At 42.9% G+C, this 24,646-nt stretch overlaps 1 protein-coding gene across 12 annotated transcripts in view; it reads right to left on the reverse strand.

Annotated features, from left to right (window-relative positions):
* prdm1a (PR domain containing 1a, with ZNF domain) overlaps positions 1-17,001 on the reverse strand; it is a 93,074-nt gene extending 76,073 nt beyond the window's left edge. For 2 of the 12 annotated variants that reach the window (XM_041188836.1, XM_041188821.1), the window contains exons 1-4: positions 15,725-15,969; positions 14,136-14,221; positions 12,944-13,001; positions 5,491-5,557 (exon numbers count right to left, since the gene is read on the reverse strand). The gene's annotated coding sequence lies outside the window, so the exon portion shown is untranslated. Of the gene's footprint in view, positions 1-5,490; positions 5,558-10,566; positions 10,746-12,943; positions 13,002-14,135; positions 14,222-14,324; positions 14,389-14,884; positions 14,931-15,724; positions 15,970-16,952 lie in introns of those variants that run through there. The other 10 variants (XM_041188825.1, XM_041188827.1, XM_041188830.1 and 7 more) reach the window with 10 other exon arrangements.
* Positions 17,002-24,646: the final 7,645 nt, after the last annotated feature.

Here is a 24,646-nt window from a genome sequence, read left to right on the forward strand (position 1 = left end):
CTATTGTGAGTCCAGGTTCTTCTACATAAGGGAGGGAAAACCAACTGAGGAGTGACTCTGATTATTGCTGCTACCTGGTTTACAGTTTTGGGAAGGCATTGCCAAAGGCCTAGGAGTATAATTGTGTGTCAGCTCAGTAGGATTCTTACTTAGGCGTGTGATGGTTGTGGGCTCAGGATTTGGGCATACAATCTAGGCTGATACTTGAATGCAGTGATGTGGGAGCACTGCATCATTGGCTTTTTGAATAAGGTGTTAAACAGAAGCCCTGTCTACTTTTTCAGATGGATGTAAAAGATATCTAGCAGTATTTAAACATATAGGGAGTTCTCCTCCTGTACTAGCTAACATTCCTCCCTCAACTGAAAACAAAATCTTTTCTTTTTTCATTCATGAGATGTGGGCATGGCTCTTAGGGCCAGCATTTACTGCCCATCCCTAATGACCCGTTGAGAATACAATACTTTAATACAACTGAGTGACTTGCTTGGACATGTCAGTGGGTAGTTAAGAATCATGCACATTTCTCACTCATTTACTCTGCCTCTCTGTAAACCCCATTCCCATTCACTTTCAAAAACCTTCTCCAAACATTCCCATGGCCAAGCCTTTAGTTATCTCTCCTAATGGTCCTGCAAAAGTTCAGGACTTTCTTCTCTGTGAAATACCTTTAGGCCATATTACAGAGGGTATATAAAAGGTCCTATACAATTGCAAGTTGTACTTGCCATTTGTGGAATCTTTCTGTGCACAAATTGACTGCTGATTTTTTCTATGTAACGAACAGTAACCACATTACCAAAATAATTGATCGAATGTGAAGTGCTTTGTGACGCCCTGAGGATATGAGAAAGTGCCAGTTAAATGCAAGTTTCTTCCTTATGCCCAACTAAGGGAAAAAGACGCATTCAAAATTGATGCACCAGGTGATTTGGCACTATAGATATGTAACTTACAGTGCATATAAAGGTTATTGCAATCCACAGTTTAAAAAAGCCTTGACTCTAGGGACTGATAATATAGTCAGCCCATGAAAATGTGGCTGTACGATTCTCTTATCAGGACAAGGAAGCCAGTTTTAGCAACGGCAAGATGGTAAACCAGCCCCAGGAGTCTAAACTATGTAGGTCCCCTTAACGCCAACGGCAATCATTTTGCTGTCTGAGTATATGAGAATGGAGGGCCGCACAGGGATATCAGACTCCTGGAACATTGTGAGGGCAGCTATGAAATCATCCATTGTTAAGCGTGTATCTCTTTTTAAAATAGACTCTGTAGACTTACATTGTTGAAAGTCAATGACTAACTATTGTTAAAAAATGTTCTAATGGATTTTAATCAAAATATAATAACCAAACTATATTGAGCTATTGTTGCAGGGAAGTGCAGGATAGATGGGTGCAGTGTCTGGTGGTTTCGTGAATGCACTGATTAATCAATTTAAGTGTTTCAAAAATAAGACATCTTATTTAAGAAAAAAAGTTTCAGGAATATTAACAAATGCATTCTAGCTCAGCAAAGCAAGTTGTTTAAAAATATTCTTTTACAGACCCACTCCTATGAACTTCACTTTCAAGTACCTTTGCTAAGACTGCATCAATGTTTTAGAATCAAAATCATTTTAAAAAATAAGGCACTAAGGGAGACAGTTGGCCAACATAAAAGGTTTCAATCTCTTACACAAACTAAAATGCTCATTTCTTTTTACTGAAACCAAGTTAGGACCACTAACTAAGGAGAGTGATTTTGCAGATTAGTTGTAGGTGCTGAATGTTATCTCAATGCATAGGCTCCATCCCGATCCCTTTAGTGATATGTGTTATCCAACTGCTCCCTTACTCTCCCAAGAAACAAAATGCCACTTTTAACTTTACTGACCTGTAGGCATATTGGAATCAGCAAAGGTGAGAAGGTCAGCTACACAAACCAAACAGCATCTATTGTTCCATTTTGCTTTGAATAAGAAAGGATGCTACCTGTATTTAACTCAAGAGATTCTGCATTTAGATGCTATTTGCGAGTGAGCGATGTCCTAAGCAAAGTGAAACTACCTAAGAATAATTGAAAACTGATAATGATATTGGCCTAACTCCTGAAGGCATTTACTCCATACTGGAGTACAGTTCAATGAGCACCAGGAACCTTATAGTACTCTGTCAAGTGGCTTCTAATATACTGAGGCCAACCAGTGGGTGACAACAAACTAGACGAGCGCAAGAGAACATCGTAACAAAGTCTAATCATGCTCTCATCTACCACTCAAACAAGGACGCTTCTAATAGAAGTCACTAGATCGGGGTGGCCAGGCCACAGCTCGCAAGCTGCAAGCGGCTATTTTGCACACAAAGTGGGCTCACGGTAAAATAGATCTCTGATTTTAATTAAAAGACCTGAGGAGAAATGATCCAAAACCTCGCTCGTGCCAATCGCACTTGGATTAATGTCACTGCTCATGCCCATTCCCTCAATGAAATTCAAACCTCACCAATCCCATCGCAGCTGGCCAAAATCCCAGCTAATCGGAGTCTTCCTGGCCTTCTTTTTCCGTTTAATTAAACTTTAGGTTTGAATTTGATCGGGTGGTGCTGTGCCGGATGTGATGTCATTGCATGGTAATGTCTCATGGTGGGAGTTATAGCTTCTTGGTGGTTGCTGCTGATGACTGGTTGGTGCAGCTGTGGCTCAGAAATACCCAGATTGAAATGACCACAGTGAGATGGCTATTCAATCATGGTGGCAGGAAGTGAGAAGAGTTGGTAGAAAAGGCAGAGAGAGAGACAGACAGAGAGAGGCACAGGCAGACAGAGAGAGACAGACAGGCAGAGACAGACATAGAGAGAGACAGACAGACAGGCAGAGAGGAAGACAGACAGACTGACAGAGAGAGACAGGCAGAGAGAAAGACAGACAGACAGAGAGAGACAGGCAGAGAGACAGAGAGACAGGCAGAGAGAAAGACACAGAGGCAGACAAACAGGCAGGGAGAGAGACAGACAGACAAAGTGAGACAGATAAAAAGACAGTGATGGACAGAGAGAGAGAGAGAGAGAGAGAGAGAGACAAACAGACAGACAGAGGGTCAGAAGTATGAAGTATGTGACTGATTTGCTTAAAGTTTGGTTTCAGAAGATTGATGCTGATTCCAGTAGACTCCCGGCCATTCCAGGGTGGGAACTCGCAGGGCCTCTACCTGTAGCAGTGATTAGCCCTGATAACTGTAAGTATCATCTAAAATATCACAATTAATTCAGCTTTAGAAATGGTGGTATATGTACTTCATAATTATTGAAGAGAAAGCTTAAAGATAGTAATATCTTAAATCAATAGTTATAGAATGTGTCGGTAAAAGTTGTCTGTGTCTTGTGGCTCTCGAATGTCTGAAGATTATCATGTGATGCCCTAAGGTTCAAAAAGTTTGGCCACCCCTGCACTAGATCATAGAATTTTACAGCACAGAAACAGATCATTCTGCCAAACAGATCTATGCTAATTTAAATGCTCCACACGAGCCTCCTCCCACCTTACTTCATCTCACTTCTATACTCAGACTGGGGACTCTGGCTAATGCTTCCCTAATTAAGCCAGGGGCAGAGCCAAATGTAACACTCCTACTGCCGCCCTGGTAGAGATCATCTAACTTAGTGAAGGAGCTTTTCTATTTCATAAAAATTAGCGGCTCACTGAATAAATGTAAGGGACCATCAGGACCTCTGTTTATGCAGCAGGAGAAGTCAATCTGGGATCAAATTGTGAATTCTGTTGCCAACTTGTATTGGGAGCCATTCCACCAGTATCCAATCAGAAGCCAGCAGAGGTGCTGTCCCTGGAGTGGATCTCATCTACATTTGTGCTCATTTGGAACCAGTTTACATCATGGGAAGATGTAGCCATGTTCAGTTCCAATATCTGACCTCCATTTAGTGTTATAAATAAGGTAATCAAGATGCTGATATAGGAAAGCGCTTTTTAAACATAAATGAACACATCTCCATTTCTGTCTCCCTAGCCAGATGAGTAAACTGACATTTTTCAGTTTACTGGTTCCTTCAAAGGATCAGCGAGCTGCTGAGACATGCAACAACAACTTACAACAACTCATAGTTATATAGCATCTCTAATATGGTGCTTCACAGGAGTATTATGAAACAAAATATGACACTGAGCCACATAAGGAAATATTAGGTCATATGACCAAAATATTGGCCAAAGAGCTAGGTATTAAGGAGTATCTTAAAGGAAAAATGTGAGGTAAAGTAACAGAGAGGTGCAGGGAGGGGATTCCTGAGCTTGGGGCCTAGGCAACTGAGGGAACGGCCACCAATGGTGGAGCAAATATAACGAGTGCATAACAGGCCTGAATTAGAGGAGTGCAGATAACCCAGAGTTGTGGGGCTGGAGGAGGTTACAGACGTAGGGAGGGTCAAGACCAGGGAGGGATTTGAAAACCAGACTGAACATTTTAAAATCAAGATGTTGCTTGACCAGGAGCCAATGTTGGTCATCGAGCTCAGAGCTGAAAGGTAGCAAGTGAATTGCCTTGTCTCAGGCTTGAAGGTGATATAAGCACTGGGTTAGAGATGGAATGTTAGGCCAGAATTCCTGCTCTGGATTTCAGCCCAATAATCACTTGAAGGGCCAGGACTGGAATGGGCTTAGACATAATACTTCCTGTGGTGGAATAGCATCCTGATACTCGTTGACAAACCTCCCATGTAAATACTGGCATCTTAGGCAAAGACCAGGGGGGAAACTTGAAAATAGTCAGGCTGACAGGGGAAGAGAGGAATTTGCTGGGGATAAAAACAACCAAGGCAAATTTTACCCTCACATACCTGGGCGAGCCAATGGGCATTGAGGGACAAGGAACAAAGGCAAGAAAATTAAGTTGGGCTAAAGATCATGCCTGCTCTGATTGAACAGCCTGGTGGGGCTAAATGGCCTACCTCTGTCCCTAATGTTACAACAGGGCAATGACTCATAAGTTCCAAGTCTTCACCAAAGATCCTTCATTTTGATGCATAGGAAATGAAAAATAACAGCATAGACTAAATATAGGATCATTTCCTATACTTAAACAAGTCAATGAATTCCTGGTAAACAATTTACTAAAATCTGGGTCAACATTTTGGAAAGTCATCAGATTTCAATAGTACAACAGTTCCAGTAAAACTGAAGTTACTACATAAGAAATGCTTTGGTTAATTTAATAAAAAAACACACATACCCACAAAACACTAACAAGGCCTGTCAATTTGTTGTCAGTTCACTCAAGGGGAATATGTTTCCAGGAATGCTTTGCATTATATATTGTGTACATAAAGACCCTAAGATCTTAAGATTTTTCTCACCTTCCCATCCCCACCTAACAAAGGAATATGAAGTACTTCTCCCAGCGAAGCAACAGCAAAATCATGTTAGCTGGTCAATTACTTAAAAAAACAAGGCTATTGACTGCAATCTGTGGGTCACATGTAACTCATTCTTTCCTACCTCATTGCAGGGTGTTATTCTGGATGTAACTTGGCCAACCTCCAGTTGCCTCCAGTCCGAAATGATCCTTAAACAAACCAAAACATTAACAGTTCATTACTACCAATGCTGGAGCCTGGCTCATGATTGATTAACAACACTTGTAAAGTAAGAGGGTATACTGTGTGGTGAAACAAGCTACAGCCACTATTTTTTTATATTTGTTCACAGGATGGAGGCATCGCTGGCTGGGCCATCATTTATTGCCCATCCCTAATTGCTGGGCCATTTCAGAATTAACCACATTGCTGGGGATTTGGAATCACACGTAGGCCAGACTAGGTAAGGACAGCAGATTTCCTTCCCTAAAGGACATTAGTGAACCAGATGGGTTTTTACAACAATCAACAATGGTTTCAAGGTCATGATTAGACTTAATTCCAGATTTGTTTTTAACTGAATTCAAGTTTCACCATCTGCCGTGGTAGGATTCAAACACATGTCCCAGAGCATTAACCTGGGTCTCTGGATTACTAGCCCAGAGAAAATATACTATGCCACCACCTCCCCTTGCTATAATAAGTAACTTAAATATAGATGTCAGACTATGAATAGAAACCCCTCAAAATGAAGAAAATGCTTGAGATCTTACTGATAGAATCATGCAATAATGCAGGAGGCCACTTGGCCCATTGTGCCTGTGCTGGTTCTTTGAAAGAGCTAGTGTCACCTTGGCTCACTGAAAGAAACCCCATATCTCCATGTGTTTCCAATTAGTCCCACTCCCCTGCTCTTTCCAAATCTTCCCTTTTCAAGTGAACAATTAACCAAACTGTTTACATCACTCAGTTGATGACTCAATTGAAAAAGCACTGCCCAGAGAGTAACTGAGCCATAGAGATGAGCAAAGCTTTGGGTTTAATGCTGGAGCTAACTGATCTCAACCATGTCAGGTCCATGAGTGGTCCAAGTGTCTTGTGACTACAAGGTGGAAAGGAAAAAACAACTGGGATTCCTTATTCCAATTGAATCCAGTGACTCCTGCTGGAAAATGCAGTTTGTCAAGCAAAGATCAGCCAGGATTTACCCTAGTTAAATATCAAGAAGGCATTTTACCACCTCAACAAAAGTTCCACCGATTTGCCATTTGCTCCACCCTACTCCGTGGTTGCTCACTCAGGCCGAATCAGATTATACAAACCCTAAACTCTCTGTTCTTCAAGTGGAATCTCAAAGCCACTGCCAAAAGCTGCTTAATTTCCCACTTGCAATATAGCCCACCTTCAAGCTATCCCAACCCCACTGCCTCAAAAACCCTTGTTTCAATGTATTTCAATCTTAATAGCCTCTGAAGTACACAAATAGCAAAATCCCATCATTGTTCCCTCTTGACTTGAATTTAAAATCCTCATCTTCAAATCCACCCAGGGCTTGCCCCCCCATCCTATGTCAGCAATCTTCTCCAGCCCTATGTATTTTGCTGTGCCTTTCAATCCTCTGGGCATCGATGCATCTCACCATCTTCTCCCACTGTTGATAGCAAAGCTTTTTGTCACCTTGGCTCACTGAAAGAAACCCTGTACCTCCATGTGTCTCTTTACTTTAAGATGAGCCAGAACACCCATCTCTTCTAACAACCCTTCAGTCAAACCCACCTCTTCTAGCAGGCATTTCTCACTCATCCACAAAGTCCTCCAACTCAGGGTATTTTTCAACGTTAAAAATGCTAAATAAATGCACCAAGAAATCAACACTGACACACACCATCTCAGGTCATGCACACTTTGTTAGATTTCTTTGAAAAAATAATATTTTGAGATACAACAGATGAGTAATTTAAGACATGACATATGGTTGGTGTAGCATGCCTGGGAGGAGCAGCTGATTGGAATCTGTGGTTTACAAATTTTTCCACAGGTGACGTCTGAGTCTTTTGTGGACCAATTGATATAGATTGCTTGCTATGATTAGTCAACGATTCCATTACTGTTGTGTTACGCAGCTACCAAGATGGTGTATGATGAACTAGATGGGCCTTGGTCTGTTTTATCCTAGTATATTCCTATGTTCTTGGATTGAGTGAGGACCCAGAGCCTGACATTACATAGCAACATACCTAAGAATACATAAAGAAATGTTGAAATCTAATCACACACTCAAGTGTCAATTAACAACAGGCTTATTATCGTGACAGAAAATCTCAGCATGACAAGCAAGATTCACCCCATCAACCCCACCCCTAACCCCCTGTACCACCTCCTTCACGTGTCTCTGCCCTTTTTCTGAAGGCGTCGACTCATGCTGGGTTACAATTCTGTCCTCCAGTACTTCATCTAAATGATCATTCTATGCATGTGAGTTTCAATGAAGAGTGTTGGCAGGAGTTTTGTTGGTGGGCTTCACAGCTGAGTGTAATCCTCTCCTCACACAGGCACGTTCCAACAGGGGCCCCTGGATAGTATCAGGAATGGGAACTCTAGCTGATTTATCCCCTTGCTAATCCACATATATATTGAGAAGAATTATAGCACCCTAATTTCTGCCCAGGGTGAGACTAGATTAGTCAATGCATACACAAAGACAAAAGTGACACCTTCTGGTCCGTATAGCAATGCCTAGGTCATCGAAGAAACAGATAGAAAAGAATGAATGCTTAGCTTAGATGTTATTTTAAAAAAGCTTGAAATCAAAGGAAGAAATCTCAATACTAGTCACTGAAACTAGCCTCCTCTGTCATTCATAAGCTATGATTCACTTTCAATTGCTCTGTATACCTATCAACACCCAGGAGTAATTAATTGGATGTGAAACAATTTGGAACAGCCTGAGAGCTGTGATCAGTGCATTGAGCAGCTTGTAAGACGACACTTGTGATATTTGACTGAGAAACAACTGCAAAGGAAAATTCCGAGCCTTATGAAATATTGCATTCATGCAAGATTACAATAGGAGAGTAAAGATGCCTTTGAGGAAAGCCCTGAAAACAATTCACGCAACCAACAGGTCAGAGCTTTCTACAAATCACCACCACTAAAATTCCTTGCATATTTGAAGCAATGCCAGAGTCGCTCTGTAAAAAGTTTAAGTCTCTCTGATCCCCTTACAACCACCTGGATCATGAAGGAGAAGGTGTGTTTTTTTTGCTCGCCTTATACAGACATGTAGAAGATTCGCCCAAAATAAGCCTGGGTGACCCTGCCCGCTTCATCTTGAGCGATCCCCTTGCCCTTTGGTCAGCAGAGAAACTGCAGGCTTTCCCCGCTGTGCGTGTGTCAAACAGGCAGGCACAGCATGTGTGGTAATCCACAGACGGCTGCACAGTGCATGGCAAGGAGGAGTTGCCTCAGCCGTAATTACTGAGAAGCAAATGTTTATCTAACTTAACACGGCAGAAAGGGCAACCGGCAAGGGTGAAAGAGAGAGAGGCGAACATGCCAGTTCAGGAACAGTTGCCAGCAACAGTATCTGTTTCTTTACAATGGGGAAAGGTATCAGTAACACAGAAGGTCGTAAATATTTAACATTGTGTTTGACTTGGCAAGCCTAGAGGGCTGAAAATAAAATGATCTATATAATTCGTGCAACCCCCACCTCTGCCATCAGAAAAGAGAAAACCACAGCACTGCCAATGAATGAAGGAAAGTATCTTCCACTGAGTAAAAAAATTCAACAGTTGTTAAGGGCCTGTCAAAACATGTAGCACACAACTTCCAACAAAGCCCAATGGGATTTTGACTTCATTAGCTAGAAACAATTAGCACTATGAGCGGCACCCTAATTAATTTATTGCGTACAACTGGAATGTGATAAGGTGGACTGATGCCAGTAACAAGTTTTTGTAGTGCATTGCCAAACCGCACAGCTCAATGCAACCTTGCAGCAATTACAATGTTATGCCTGTGATGAGAAACTATTCTGCTGCTCAATAAGTGAAAAAGTGCCAGAATTTCACTGTTTCCTCTCCGAAGCACTAGGGGACAGATGGAGTGCATGTTTTGGCACAACTGATATTCTGCATTCCATCAATTTAATAAATTAGATAACTGAAGAAGAAAATGGGCAACCACTTCCGACCTGACTAAAATTACAGGAAAATGTTTCTATGGCCACTGACAGTTAAATAGTGCTTAAATGTAAATGATCAACGTGACAATTAAAATAAATGTGCAAATTTACCAATAATTTCCCTGCTTCAAACAAATTAGAGTGAAGCTGCCAAACGTGGACTATCAGTGGAAATAACAAAATGGAATGGCTTGGTAGGCGAGGACAGTTGTCCCTTCTGTAAGACCTGGGTTCAAATCCAGTCTCAACTGGATTAAAGCTCTGTCTCCATGAGAGTAGCCATCATGATTCTCAAGTGACAAGGATTGTGTTCAGTCTTACATTAAGCCTCAATGACAGAAGATCACACACACAAAAAAAGAAACTGATCAGAATTTGTAATTTGCTGCTGTTCACCGATCACTCTCACTCCATGAGACCACAAGCATGGGACTGGAAATGTTACAATTGTGCAGTTGGGAGCACTGTAATGATTTTAGGTAGCGATGTGATCACAGCAGCAATGTGGCTATTTTGGTACAAATCAAACAGCTCTCATATTGACTTAATTGCTATGGCAGGGTAATGTGGGATGGCAGGGTAATGTGGGATGGCAGGTTTGTTACATGTGATTTGTTACATGTGAAGACAATAAGACGCGTAAATTCATGGTGAAGTGGACTGAGGAACGGGTCCCAAACATACACAGCTACTTGACAAACAACATGACATGAAATGATTAATTTGACCAAGAGAATGAGACAATATTCTGACATCATCAAAGCATTGACACATACTCCAGAGAGAAACTGACTTTAAAACAATCAGTATAAAATTAAACACACTGATCATGGTCAAAAAAAGACTAAAATTGAACTAACAGAGATCAGCGAAGAGTCACCCAGGGTTACTGTTCCTGATGGCTAATCCAGTGGACCTGCAGGAAGAACACATGTTGGGGTGTGAAGCCAGGAGAGAGTCTGGTTGTACTGAGGGAAACAGCCATGATGAGTGGATAAGGGGTGGATCAAAGATGCTGTAGAAATAATTCACCTTTAGTGATATCAGGTTTTCCTACAACAAGTAAAGTAATTTATAGCTGCATCCAACCCAGGAATAGTTGATGTCTGCATCGGGTGTTGGCGAAAAATCCTTTTATTTCATCCACTCTAGAATGTAAACACTCTCCCCCATTCTTTCAATGTTGAGAAAGGGGCTCCTATCTCTGTAAACTAAACAAAGTGTATGTACAGTTAGCATTCTTTTGAAGATTTCTGGGACAAGATTTAAGATACTTGCTAGGGCAGCAGACATGTACCTGAAACTTTCAGATACAGCAAGGTAGGCAGGACAAAGCAGTATGGGTTCTGGGTGGCAAAGGGGAGAGATGGTGGTGTAGAGGTAAAGTAATGGAACTAGTAATTCAGAGGCCCAGGTTGATCCTCTGGGGGAACATTTTTATTTCAGATTTCCAGCATCCGCAGTATTTTGCTTTTCCCACCATGGCAGCTGGTGGAATTTAAATTCAATTAAGAAAACCTGCAATTGAAAGTAATCTTAGTAATGGCAACCATGAAACTATCATTGATTGTCATAAAAACCCATCTGGTTCATTAATGTCCTTTGCAGATTGAAATCTGCCATCCTTACCTGATCTAGCCTACGTGTGACAGCAATGTGATGGACTCTTAACTGCCCTCTGAAATGGCCTAGCAAGCCAATCAGTTTGAGGGCAATTAGGAATGGGCAACAAATGCTGGCCTTGTCAGTGATGCCCACATCCTATGCCCACATCCTATGAAGAATAAATAAAGGGAAAGTTTAAGAAATGTAAGGAAGTATTACTTTACCTAAAGGGTGACTACGAACTTGAATGGGCCACCAAGAAGGATGGCTGCGGCCAGGGCTCTTCACACAATTCAGAAATGGAATAATGCAAAGACAGCCCTTGGAAGGGCTGCTCCATCTGAACTAGTCATGTGATTTATTGTTGTGTAAGCCTCTTGCTATAGCTCAAAGCTGATCAGAACTGTTCACAAAGTTGGCGGAGACTAATGTAAGAACTAGCGAAAAGTGACTAGAAGATGAAACTAAAGCAGAACATCTACTAGGCCATCTTTGGGAAGCATACAAAAAAAAGTTGTCTATGGAGATATGCATATACAGTCATAATGTTTGTTATAACAATTAACCAGGCAATGTTGAAGCGATGTCATCATATATCCATATTGTAACTTTAGCAATACATGGTGAATGTTAAATAAAATGGTTCCCTTGATAATCTGTAAATTCATCTCCAAATAAATATTAGCCAGTCTTTTTGCCAAGCCCAGTTTTGCACAAGGAGTGGGAGATAAATACGATGTTAACCAGGGCTAATTTGCTGACATGCAGAGTGCAGCTCCACATTCTCATGGGCTCTTCAAACAGGCATTTCTGTCAAACGCAAAATCATGTATTGTGGTGGGGACAGGAGAATGGTGAAAAATCAGGATTTGTCAGGGAGACCTATCAGAAGGCACAGTTTTCATTCTGTATAAAAAGAACTGAAAGTCTCTCCTTCACGATTACACTGTATCACAAGCTCCACCAAAGAAATCATCTCCAATTTTATCTAGAGAATAACAAACGGAAGGGGCGGGGGGGGGGGGGGGGGGAATTCACCGGGTTTGAATGTTCCAGTTAACCTGCAGCTACAGCACTGAGCCATGCAGGCCAGGGGTCCCTGCTGTGCGCTGAGTTGAGCAACTCTCACCAATAGGGCTCTTCTAGTTGGCCTCAGCACCTCGGCTTCGGGAGGAGTAAAATTGATTAGCTTTCTTTCCTCCTGCTGAAAGTTGAGATAAAGCAAACTGCTGCGGATGCCGGAAATCTGAATTAAAAACAGAAAATGCTGGAGAGACTCAGCAGCAGCAGCAGGCCTAGCAGCTGGGTGGAGACGGAAACGGGAGTTAACGTTTCGAGTCCGTATTGTTTCTCTCTCCACCGACGCTGACAGGTCTGCTGTTGAGTTGCTCCAGTATTTTCTGTTTGTGTTCCTGCTGGAAAGTGTCTGCCTGCGGGCAATGGCTGAGGGCAAGATTGAGTTCAGCAATGGTGGGGCCTGTGCAGGAGAGATTTTCTGGTACAGTCACTGGGCCCAGGTACTGGTGCTGGTGAAGATCCTTACTCGGGGAGGGGGGAGAAAACCAGCTGGAAATTGGGAGAAGTTGTGTCCTGCTCATTGTCCACCTGAGGGAAATGGAAACCAAAAGGCCACTATCTCTTTCTCTCGACTTACTGACTGCCTGACCTCGAATAAGAGCAACAGGAATAATCCAGATTCGCCCCCAACTTGCAATGGTTAAAACTGATTGATGCAAATCCCTTGAAGCGACGCAACTCAAGACACACAAACATTTTTTTTAAACCAGGGAGCCTCTTCACTTACCGGTGACACCTCACCGGTGTCTCCGATCTCGGTGCTGGCAAAGGATCCGCGTGTGGCCCTAAAGAATGTAAAATAAATAACTATTCAAGTACTCCACGCCAAAGAAACTTCGGCCCGTGTCCCAGGCTGGCTCGGTTATACTCACTCCCCAAGAAGTATGCTGCTCTGAATGGTTATTGCTCAGCCCCGCGACAACCTTTATCAAAAGGGACCTGGTCATTTTCCCTGTTTGGAGTCAGTTTTCTCAGGTTAACAGATCTCCGAGGCGGATCCACACCCCCTCCCCCCCCCCCACAACACTTCCCTTTCTCCTATTTCCAACCAAACTCCGATAAAGAAATCCCTCCATTCCTTATTGTGATCGCTTTTTTTAAAAAAAAGACCATGGCAAAACGGTAAAGATGAAAAAAAAACAAATCGGAAGTGCCAGCAGTAAATGTTGGAGTTGCACGGGCGGGCAGGTTAACCTGAAACTGAGGTGCAGGGGCCTCGGTTCATACAGGAGTGCCGGAGCATTTTCTGCATTTCCACCCCCCCACCCCCCCACCCGCTCCAACCACCGCTCCACATACACACACACACACACACATCTTAAAACTGCTCCATGCAATGGAAGCTTTTCATTCGAGGTAAGGGAGCCAGCGTTCACCTCCGGGAATTTATAAAGCGGGGATTTCAATTTCTGAAACCAATCTGTAAAGGTGTGCCCACAAATTCAGGTCTAAAATAAACGCTTTTTATGAAACGCACACGGACAACTTACGAGGGGTGCAGAACTTATATCTGTGTCTAATCTTGGTCCTCAACTAACTGAACCCCTGTGACCACCTTCATATTGTCTCTCGTCTGCAAAAGCTATAGAAGCGGCGCAGCCACTCGGCCCATCTTGCCTGTGACGGCTCTTTGAAGGAGCTACCAGCTACTCCCGTTTATTACTGGGAAGAAATACTTGAAGGGGAAAATATTGCTAATGGGGAAAGGGTCAGTTAAAGGAGGGGCTCAGTGACCGCCTTCAATGGTTATAAAGTTCCACCGGCTGGACCTCTTTTGTCACTTAACCTTTGGCGCTTTACTAATTCCAATACAGGTCCCAGTGCGGGACACTCGCCACATCTCCTCCAAGAGTCTGCACTGAATAACAATCTTCTCAGCAAACTGGCTTTTGTGGGAAGCGCTGCGTGCGGTTTCCTACCTGAGCTCTCAGGAGGCTTGAGCGCCGTGTGAACCCCGCCGAGTGAGATTGCTGTCACCAAGGCTCGGGACCCCTCTAATTCAGACCTGCGAAGCACAAGATTTGCATGAATCTCATTACCTAGGAAAATAAACAAGACCACCTCAGCTCCCCACCCCCACCAACCCCCCTCCCTCCACGTAACCCTACATTTCAAACTCGATTCCATGTTGTGCTGTGTGAGCCAGGGCTGGGCTGACCTGCTGCTATGATCATTCAGTGGGATTGAATACTTTACCTGTGCCCCGGTTTAATGATAAGCCTGTGTCACCTCCCTTGACCCGGCCACTCCCACTCTGCAAGATGGGCTGAAAGGCACCGAGCACTTCACTCGTGATGAAAGCTCCCTGCAGAGAGCTGCTCTTCTGTCAGCTTTGCTGCAGTTGTCTTCATTCTCCCCGCCATTCACGGTGAAATTCCTTTTCAACGTGGGCAGGGTCACTGGGTAACTTGTTAGCCCTCCCTCCTCCTCGTGACCCTCAGCCAATTTCCGCCAACATCTTTGGACACAATCACCCGAAAAGAGAGGGGGTGGGTGGGGGTGGGGGTGGGGGTGGGAGAGTGTAGAGAATTCAACTTTCACTTCCACCTTCTCGCCCCCGATTTTTCCTCGGGACTTTGACCTGTGAACTCGGCCCCTCTCCTGCCCCCAGTCAGGCTCCTAAGACTAAACGTGTTTATACTTGGCCTGACTTTAACTTTAGGATTACCTTCACGGGCGGAATCCTTGCCACTTTCTGCCTCACTCGAGGCAGGTATGGGTGCCTGAGAAACGCTTATTGAACTTTCCTCGGGAGAGATTAATGGAAAGTAATGCAACTTGCATGTGATGCTGGGCATCGCATCCACTTGGGATAGGCTTACTTCCTCTCTGATCAGTTTACGCCCTCTCAATCATCGATTTCCCCATTGAACAATATCCCGGGTGGGTTCCATCACTGAATAAAGAATCGTAACCAAGTCCCGCGCTTGGAAGAACAGATTTCTGCAAAGCGATACTTCAGTTCCTTCTGCCGCTCCCGCCGGGACAAGGGCGGTTCAGGCACCTGAGAAATCAGGAGACACCAGCTCGAGGGAATTTCTGTCCCAAGGTTTTATTCTAAAGGCTTTTAAAAATGTATTTGAAATGGAGATGTACACATGCATAAAAGAAACCGGTGGAGAGCTTTCAGTTAAAGGGACATTTGCAAAATCTCATCCGAGGGGATGATATTAAGAATAAAATATATCCAAATCTGAGGCACCTGTACTGCTCGATTTATAATATATCCAGTATATCCCGAGAAAACTAACCCATCCTCCACCTCTCCCTGTCTCTCTCTCTCTCACACACACAGACACGGTTATAAAGAGTGACAATATATCGGGAACTCCTGAATTTCCACGCCATTGATTCTCGGGTAGGGCCTGAAAGGTGAAACTTTTCTTTTTAAAAATGCCCATCAATTTTAATCCCGTGTTAAATTCCAGAATAGAAACGTTACCCATTTCAGAGAGAGGGAGAGAAAAAAACACCAGTTAAGTCAGAAAGTGTGGTAACTTCATCTTACAGTTCGGGGGAGTACCGGGACACTGATCTCTTAAGGCTAAACGGCGCACCGACTCCACATGAACTGCCTTTTCCGTCGGAGTTGAAATACTTTGTCAACGGTTCACAGTTGCCGGAAAGGTTCTCTTCCTTCCACAGAACGGGCCCACAGATCCATTCACTGGACTTTTACTCTCTATGGCTTCATTGAGGAAGCCAGCCTTCCTCTCAGTTCCCAGAAATTCCCATATTATAAGATCAGCCGGCTCTCACACACCGCTTTTCTGTTCAAAAGAAAGCCTCTGTATTTTATACTCGATAACTCGTCACCCCGTTGATTGCATTTCGCTTTCGAAATGTTCTTAGAAAGATTCGACGTTGGTCTGTTTTTTTCCCCTTTAACTAACATTGTGCAAGCTAGTTTCCTACACCTACGCGCGCTGCTTCATCTTGAGTAATGAGCAAGAAATTGTTTTTATTTTAAAAAAAAATCACACTTACAAATATTTCACCCGCTCCCAATATTACAGAGACCACTTGGCACGTCTCCCAGCGGCAATTACAACTACTGAGAGGTGACCTTTCACTCTTCAGTGGCTTCTTTTAAAACCAAAATCAAATAAATGCGTCTCTTTTTGTATTCCCTTTCAGAGATATCTGGATTCAATTAGCCCGAGCAGCTTGGGGACAAGATATAAATGATATTAACTGAGAATGGACCCACCTCGGACGTGTAGAGTATTGCAGGGTAGGAGGTGAGCTGGGCTGGAAGGTTTGCCTTTCTGTGTGTGTGTGTGTGTGTGTGTGTGATTGATTAGTCTGGGGGCCGGTGTTACGAGAGGTGAATTGCAGGTTGTGCGTGCTGCTATCAGCGTACCTTTTTCATTCGGGAAGGAGAGAGAGAGAGAGAGAGAATCTTGAATATTTCATGAGTTGGCTTCAAATCTACATTCGCCAAGTATTGGGAGATTTGCCTGATCTTGGGTTTCACTCTCTGAGGCTTGGGATCAGGTGCGAAGAGACAGATCGGGAGGTGGGGGGGGAGGGAGGTGGAGTGCTGGGTGTGGGGGTGGTGGAGAAAGTCAGCACCTGTCAGCTAACGCTTGGAGTAACAGCGAAATTCCGAACAAAAAGACAACAACCCAATCTAGCAACTGAGAGAAGTCCTTGTTGACTCACAAGCCCCCCCCCCCCCACCTTCACCCTCACCCGTGTCCCCCAACACCCGGTCCACTTTCTGAAATACTCACCTTTCCCAGCTCAAACTTCCGAACTCTCCCGAGTGCCGAGTTTTGAAATAAAATTCATTCCGAGAGAGAAAGCCGTCAGTGGCCGCTTTCCCAGATAGCAGGGTAAGGCGAGTGGCAGGAGCAATGGCAAGTTCTGCAAACAAGTGAAAGTTCCCTCATTTTTAGGGAAAGCTTCCAAATGGGGACTTGGCGGCTGAATGAACTCGGGTGTCACTGTGCCCGCCTTAATACTGCCCGTATTTATTTATGAACAGAAATGTAATCCTCGCAATAGCTGTTTGACTTGAGTGTTGTCAATCCGACCAAACAGCATGCTGGGGTGTGAGCTCGATTGCTTTCTGTTTTTTTGGTGCAGTTTGGAATAAACCGGGTCTGAGGATATGGGGGGGGCGGGGGGGGGTGGGGCGGTGGGGGAAGGGGGGAGGAATCAGGGTTTATATCGATACCTGTTAGTAGCGAACCTCAGTTGCAATAACTCAGGTCGCTTTCACTGCATCTCAGTAACTCGTCACGTACCTGCATTGGGTCGCTCCAGTGAAAGATAGCGAGAACATGAAACATTTCGTTTGTACACTTGTATATTAAATGTTTACACCGCCGTGTGTGCAGATCTCGTGGGCATTGCGTAGTTTGAAAGGTGTCTTTGCTGCACGTTTAAGAACAGGCTCCCCATTGGGACAACGTGACTTGTCCATCAGTTTAGCAGCTTGTTATATTTGAAATGCCAGTGTAAATAGCCCGATTGAAACCATTTTCACTTGGCCGAAAGAATAACAATAAAAGTAGCCGTGAAATAACAGCCCTCTGGAACCGAGAGGCTACAATCGGCCAGCTATTCTCATGCAAGAATGTTTTTCTTGGCCTCTTTCATCTGATTAGGTCGAGAAAACAGAATTGGGGGATGATAGCGGTAAAGGTAGCACAAAGCCTGGGTGTGGTATAGATTGGATCTGATCTCCCAGATAGAGTGAAAAGTGTCTATAAGCGCTGATGAATAGTTCTCAACAGATGGCTCACAATACCTGTTTCAGTGCAAGAAAGTTTATTGTAGCTTTCTGGAGACAATGCGTTCACACACACTTTACTGATCCCACAACATAAGCAACGACTTTAATGATTATGGTTTGGGTGGTGTGGGGGGAAGGGTGGTGGTGAAGGGGCTGTTTTGCATCCTCCAAAAGGACCTTCTGAACGACTTAGCTACTGTTAGCTATTTATTCTTCGAACATTAACTCTTGCACCCTTTGGATGTGAGCAGTTTCTAAAAGAAGGATTGGAGAAGCTGAGGTTTAGAGAACAGAAAATTGAGATTTTTGATAAGAGGTATTCCAAATTATGAGGGATCTGGACAGAGTAGATAGGGAGAGACGTATTTATTTTGTCATGGGATGTGGGCTTCACTGACTGGGACAGCATTTATTACCCATCCCTAGTTGCCCTTGAAAAGGTGGTGGTGAGCTGCCTTCTTGAACCGCTGCAGTCCATGTGGTGTAGGTACACCCACAGTGCAGTTAGAAAGGGTGTTCCAGGATTTTGACCCAGCGACAGCAAAGGAGCAGTGATATATTTCTAAGTCAGGATAATGAGTGACTTGTAGGTGAACTTCCAGGTGGTGGTGTTCCAAATGTTCACCTAGGTGAAAGGTTTGAGGACATGGGCAAAAGATTAATGTCAAAAGAACCAAAGGTAACATGAGGAAAAGCTATTTTTACGCAGTGAGTGGTTAGGATCTGGAATGCATTGCCTGAGAGTGTGGTGGAGATTCAATCATGAATTTCAAAGGGAAATTGAATAGTTAACTGAAGAGAAGGCAAAAGCAGGGATATGGGGAAAAGGCAGGGGAGTGGGGCTAGATGAGTTGCTTTTACAGAGATCCAGCACAGATACAATGGGCTAAATGGCCTCCTTCTGTGCTGTGGCCATTCTATGATTGAATGATTCTAACCTGAGCTGACAATTGTATCCAGGATAGTCTCACATCTCTAAAGAGTTTGGTTTGACCACCAGCATCAGGAAGACAAAGGTCATGGTCCAGGATGCTGCCATACTGCAATCTAGCAGCATTGACAATACGAGTCTGGAGGTTTTTGATAGCTTCACATATCTAGGCTCCACAATCACCAGCAATCTGTCACTTGGCGCTGTAGCAAAAGCTGCAGCTGTTATATGTCCAAGCTGAGCAAGAGAGTGTGGAACAACAGCATCCTGACTGAGAACACCAAACTGTGAGTCTACCGAGCCTGTATCCTCAGCGTACTCCTCTACATGTGGTGAGACCTGGACAACATATGTCAGGCAGGAGAAAAGGCTGAAGGTTTTCAATTTTTCTGTCTCAGGCGTATTCCCGGCATCTCTTGCCAGGACAAGGTCACCGACTCAGAGGCTCTGGGGTGCACTAATTCCATCAGCGTACACTCATTGCTAAGCCAATGACACCTACACTGGCTTGGCCACGTTCAGCAGATGGATGATAGCTGTATGTCCAAAGACCTTCTGCACAGTCTATTGGCCACTGGGTCACTGTCTCCTGGACGCCCATAACTCCGCTACAAGACCACTTGCAAGCAAAATGGGAAGATGGCAGACATTGACAATGATAACTGGGAGACATTCACTAATGGCCGTGACCTCTGGAAGCTAACAGTTTGAAAGGGCATTGGAAGAGGCGAGCAGAATTGAAAAGCTCAGCTGGCCGAGAAGAGGGCCCAGGGAAAACAGAGGCCAAAGAAGAGTGCGCCTTCTCAGCTCCCTGCCTTCCAATGCAGCAAATGCAGCAGAGACAGCCATGCCAGAGTGGGACTCCTAAGCCACAGCTAATGAAGCTTAACACAGAGTTGACCACCATGGCGCCAACCATCATCTTACAAGATGCAAAAGGCTGTCACACATTGTTATTATTGGGCTCAACGATATGCTATATATAGGACCTCAAGTGAATAACTGCAATTTCCCCGGGACACTGAAGACCCGGAAATGTCAGGTTCCAATTGCTTTTAAATTCATCGCTTGGAAAAGAGAAGAAAGGGCTGAATGATGTGAAAATACATTTTAACAGTCAGATTCTGAAGTAGGCTCTGGAAGAAACTTTTTTTTAAAGTCTACTGTCTGCATGCTTCGCAGAAACGCTCATTTCTGTGTGTGTTCACTCGAGAAAAACAAAAGTATTTTCCCCTTGAACAAAAGCACTGCCGCTGGTTGAGGGTCACACACGGCAATGCGGTTTGTTTGTTTACATTTTAGGAGCTGTTTTGCCAAACTATTGTCTTTTGCGTTTCTTCTCTAACAATTGATGAACGGCTTCTGTGCCGATCGCTCACTTAATTTATTCAATAGCTCTGCTCCCAGCCGTCAACATGCAAAGGCCAACTCTCTAAACCCATTAAAAGCGTTGAGTGTCAGCAATGTTAGTAACACCATTCCCCAATTCGTCATTTTTGATCTGGCAATGGGTAAAAAAAAAACGACTCCCCCATCTCGCCAGTTTTCTCCTCTTTCCTGAAGGTATTGACACCTTGATGGGGTATGTCTCACCCGTCAGTATTAATCACGGTTGAACCTTGAGTGGCATTGGAAGGTGGGTGGGGTGCAAAGTGGCATCCCCATTTTCTGCTGCTTGGGACTGAGATTGGCTAATTTACCCCGGCTTGTGGGCAGGTCTGGGACCCTCCTGAAGTCTCTCGTTCAAATTGTGATGTTTCTATCGTAACCAGGGGGGAGATGTTGTCCTTGTTGTTGTTGTTGTAATCTACAATGCATGACCTGAATGGATGGATTCAATTTGGTAACATTCAAAAAGAGAATTGGATAAATCCTTGAAGTGGAAAAATGCAGGATTGGAGGGAGGGAGCAAATAAATTGAACTAATCAGTTGCCACTTTCAAAAAGTGGGCTGAATGGCCTCATCATGTTCTGTATGATTCTAGAAACAAGACGGTTAGATTTAGTAAAGGGCTTTGCAGCAGAAGGGCTTAAACAGAGATCTGTGACCATCCATGTGCCATTCTCCCTTGCTTATTTTAACTATTCTTTTTGGGATCTTGAGACTTCTGATTTCTTTTGCTAAAAGTGAACAAATCCAAATTTACGCGTTCATTTTCAAGCAGAGACAAAACCTCTGTCTCCACTACTTACAGAACAAGATCAGCTGACATTCAGTCAGAGGAAGCACATGTTTGCCATAACCTCCACTTTTCTAATGTAAAAGTTGCACCCCACCATAATATGGAACTACATGTGCAATATTTTAACCCATTAGCAAATGTGGTGAGGTTATAAATTCCCCATCGTAATTTCCCCTAAGCCATAAATAACATTTCTACAGGTGTGTGGGTTGTATTTTTCTCAGCTTTCTTCCTCTCACTCCTTCTCCTGAAGGCCTTTGGGTGGAGTTAGCGATATCAGTGCTGGGTGGAATGGTCTGAACCAGTGCAAAAGAATTTGAAATTTTAAATGTAAGTGCGTTATGCCCACAGTCACTCAAGTTTGTGCTTTCTGTGGTCTCTTACTCTGGTTTAAGATTCAATTCACCCAGATAAGACCCTCCACCCACAAAACTGGCCACAATTCCAGGTTAAAATTGCAAAATTCCCTCAACTGCACTGGTTCAGTAAAGTTCTTCAAATTGCATTAATTTTCTTAGGCACACAGGCAGTGGTAAGCATGTTTTAAAAGCTTTTTTGTATAAGATATTTAACTTACTAAGAAACTGACTAATGTACACCTAAGAAACTATTAGGTGGCTCAGTATAGTTTATTTTAAAGTCACTTTCAGTTATTTGAAATCAGGTTACTCACAGGTGAAGAACTGGACACTTATGAAAAATGCTTATTTTTGGTGATAAACCCATTCTCAGCTGTATTAACCTATACCTGATTACCATCCTTATATACATTTTTAAGAATTTGTTCATGAAATGTGGGTGTCACTGGCTAGGCCAGTTGTTATTGGCCATCCCCAGTTGCTCCTTGTTCAGAGGGCATTTAAGAGTCAGCCACATTGCCGTGGGTCTGGAGTTACAGGTAAGGACAGTAGATTTCTTCCCCATTGGTGAACCAGATGGGTTTTTATGACAATTGGCCTGGTTTCGTGGTCATCATCAGACTTTTAATTCCAGATTTTTATTGAATTCAAATTTCACCCTCTGCTGTGGTGGATTTGAACCTATGTCCCCGGAGTATTACCCTGGGTCTCTGTGACAATACTACTATGCCACCACCACCCCATAAACAAATAGACAAATAAGAAAAAATTATGTTCTAATAAGCTACCTGATCGTATTGGTTCAGGGAAAATTTTACCTTTGTGAGTATGTAAATGAATTTTAATAGAAACTAGAATTGTAACCTAACCAGCACATTTTGAGCATAATTTCCTGATTGCACCCAAAGAGGAAACTCTACCCCATTTTTAGTAGTCAGCATGGATTCAAAAGGGGAAGATCCTGCCTGACCAACCTCCTTGATTTCTTTAAGGAAGTGACAACCCGAGTGGACTGTGGTAAGACCCATGACATGGTTTACTTCAACTTCCAAAAACATTTTGGCAAAGATTCACACGAAAGGCTATTAATAAATGTAACATTGCCGGGATTTGGGGAAAACCGTGGGAATGGAGGAGAAACTCAATGAAGTGTAAGAAACAAAATACTTTTTAGAAGAACTATGTCAGAATGGGGGGAAGGGGTATCTAATGGGATGGGTCAGCGCTCATTTTGGGACCACTACTGTTTCAAATTAACGTAAATGATGGAAATTCAGAAACTTGCAAATTTAACAAATTTGCAGATAATACCAAACTAGTAGTGGAACTAAAGGATGTAGTTCAAAAAGGGCAGAGTGACTTGGATAGCATGTGTAAGTGGGCAGATTTAATGAAAAAAAATGTTATAAAAAGGGGGGGAAATGATACATGTACTCCATGAGTGCTGTTGAAAAAAATAATGAAGTTGAAAGTTATCTAGGAGTTTTAATAAACTCAGTGCAAAATATGTCCAACAAATAGAAAACAGTAATCAACAATGCCAAAAAGTGTTGACCTACTTGACCAAACAGTAGAATATAAGTAAGAGACGGCAACACACATACTTCTAGTGAGACTGCACTTTGAATACTACATCAAGTTCCAGTTACCAGGAGGCAAGAGAGACATTCAAGTGTTGGAAGCATCTCAAAGGAAAGTATTGAGGGTAGATTAGAGAAACTTGAGTTTTCAACTTGGAAAAAGGGTGACTGAGAAATGATTTCATAGAACTAATTAAGATTTTAAGGACCTAGAAAGAAATTAACCTAGAATATGACATTAAATTAAACAGCAAAAGAAGAGCAAGAAGGCATTGTTTTATATCAGAGAAGGGTCAGACAGATATCAAAAAGTCTTCTTCACATAAAGAAAGACTTGCTTTTGCTTATATTATGCTTTTCAAGACCAATGGCCATCCCAAAGTGCTTCACAGCCAATTAGGTATTTTTGAATTGTATTGTAGGAAAAGTGACAGCTAATTTGTGCACAACAAGCGCCCACAAACAGCAATGTAATAAAGACCAAATTATTTATTTTTTTATGTGCCACTTATTGATGGATAAATATTGGACAGATTATTGGGAATAACTCCCTGCTCTTCTTCAAATTGGTGCCAATGGATCTTTTCCATCCACCTGAGAGGACAGATGAGGCCTCAGTTCAATGTCTCACCTTAAAAGCAGCTCATTTGACAGTGCAGCACTCCCTCAGTACTACAATGGAGCATCAACCTAGATGAACCTAGATTATCATACTCAAATCCTGGAGTAGGACTTCAACCCACAACCTTGTGACTCAGAAGCAAGAGTGCTACCAACTGAGACACGGCCAACAAAGAGTGATCAGCACCTGAAATGCACCTCCAGATAGAGTAGTGCAGGCAAAAACTCCATAATCATGTCATAAACAATTGAATTTGGAAGATGTTATACTTTCTCTCGATAGATGAATCAAGATGTACTAAATGGTCTTCCTTATCCATAATTAAGGGCTTGTGAATACATTGCTCAGAATACAGTCAACAAGTAAGGAAACTTTACTTATTTCAAACTTCAAAACTATATCAGAAAACTAAAATAAAATAATGCCACAAAGTTAGCAAGCATAGAATAAGAATGATCAGGGCCTTTCTTGGGTAAAGCAATATAGACCAGGGATTTGTTTCTGTTCTAAGGTTTCCATTCTGGCTGATCAGATCCCTGGGGGTTTCATCAAACCATTCGATTAAACAGCTGCTTTTATATTTCACCAGAATTTTTATAATTAACAAACAAAAATGTACACAATTTTAGGTCCATATGTGAGTATCAGAGAGTAGCTTAGCTAGGGTACTGGTGTACAAAGAACCTTCACGTTAACCTCTTGATAATCAATTCCATTATTTCTCATGAAATGGAAGTAACGTTACTGGGACCATTGTTTACTCTATCTGTTTCATCATCTTTTTTGAATATGGAGACCATATTAGCCTGTTTCCAACCTTCTGGTGTCCTCCCACTGTGCTGTAACTCCCTTAGAATGATTGTCAGTCGACCAGGGATTTCTTAGTTTTATATTTACCCAATTTATTTAATAGGGATATTAAAAACAGAAATAGGCCATTCAGCTCTGTAAACCTGCCCTGCCATTCAGTTAGATCATGGCTGGCCTACATGTCAACTCCACTTGTCTCAGT

This window comes from Carcharodon carcharias, chromosome 5 (assembly GCF_017639515.1).
Source record: "Carcharodon carcharias isolate sCarCar2 chromosome 5, sCarCar2.pri, whole genome shotgun sequence".
Taxonomy (NCBI): domain Eukaryota; kingdom Metazoa; phylum Chordata; class Chondrichthyes; order Lamniformes; family Lamnidae; genus Carcharodon; species Carcharodon carcharias.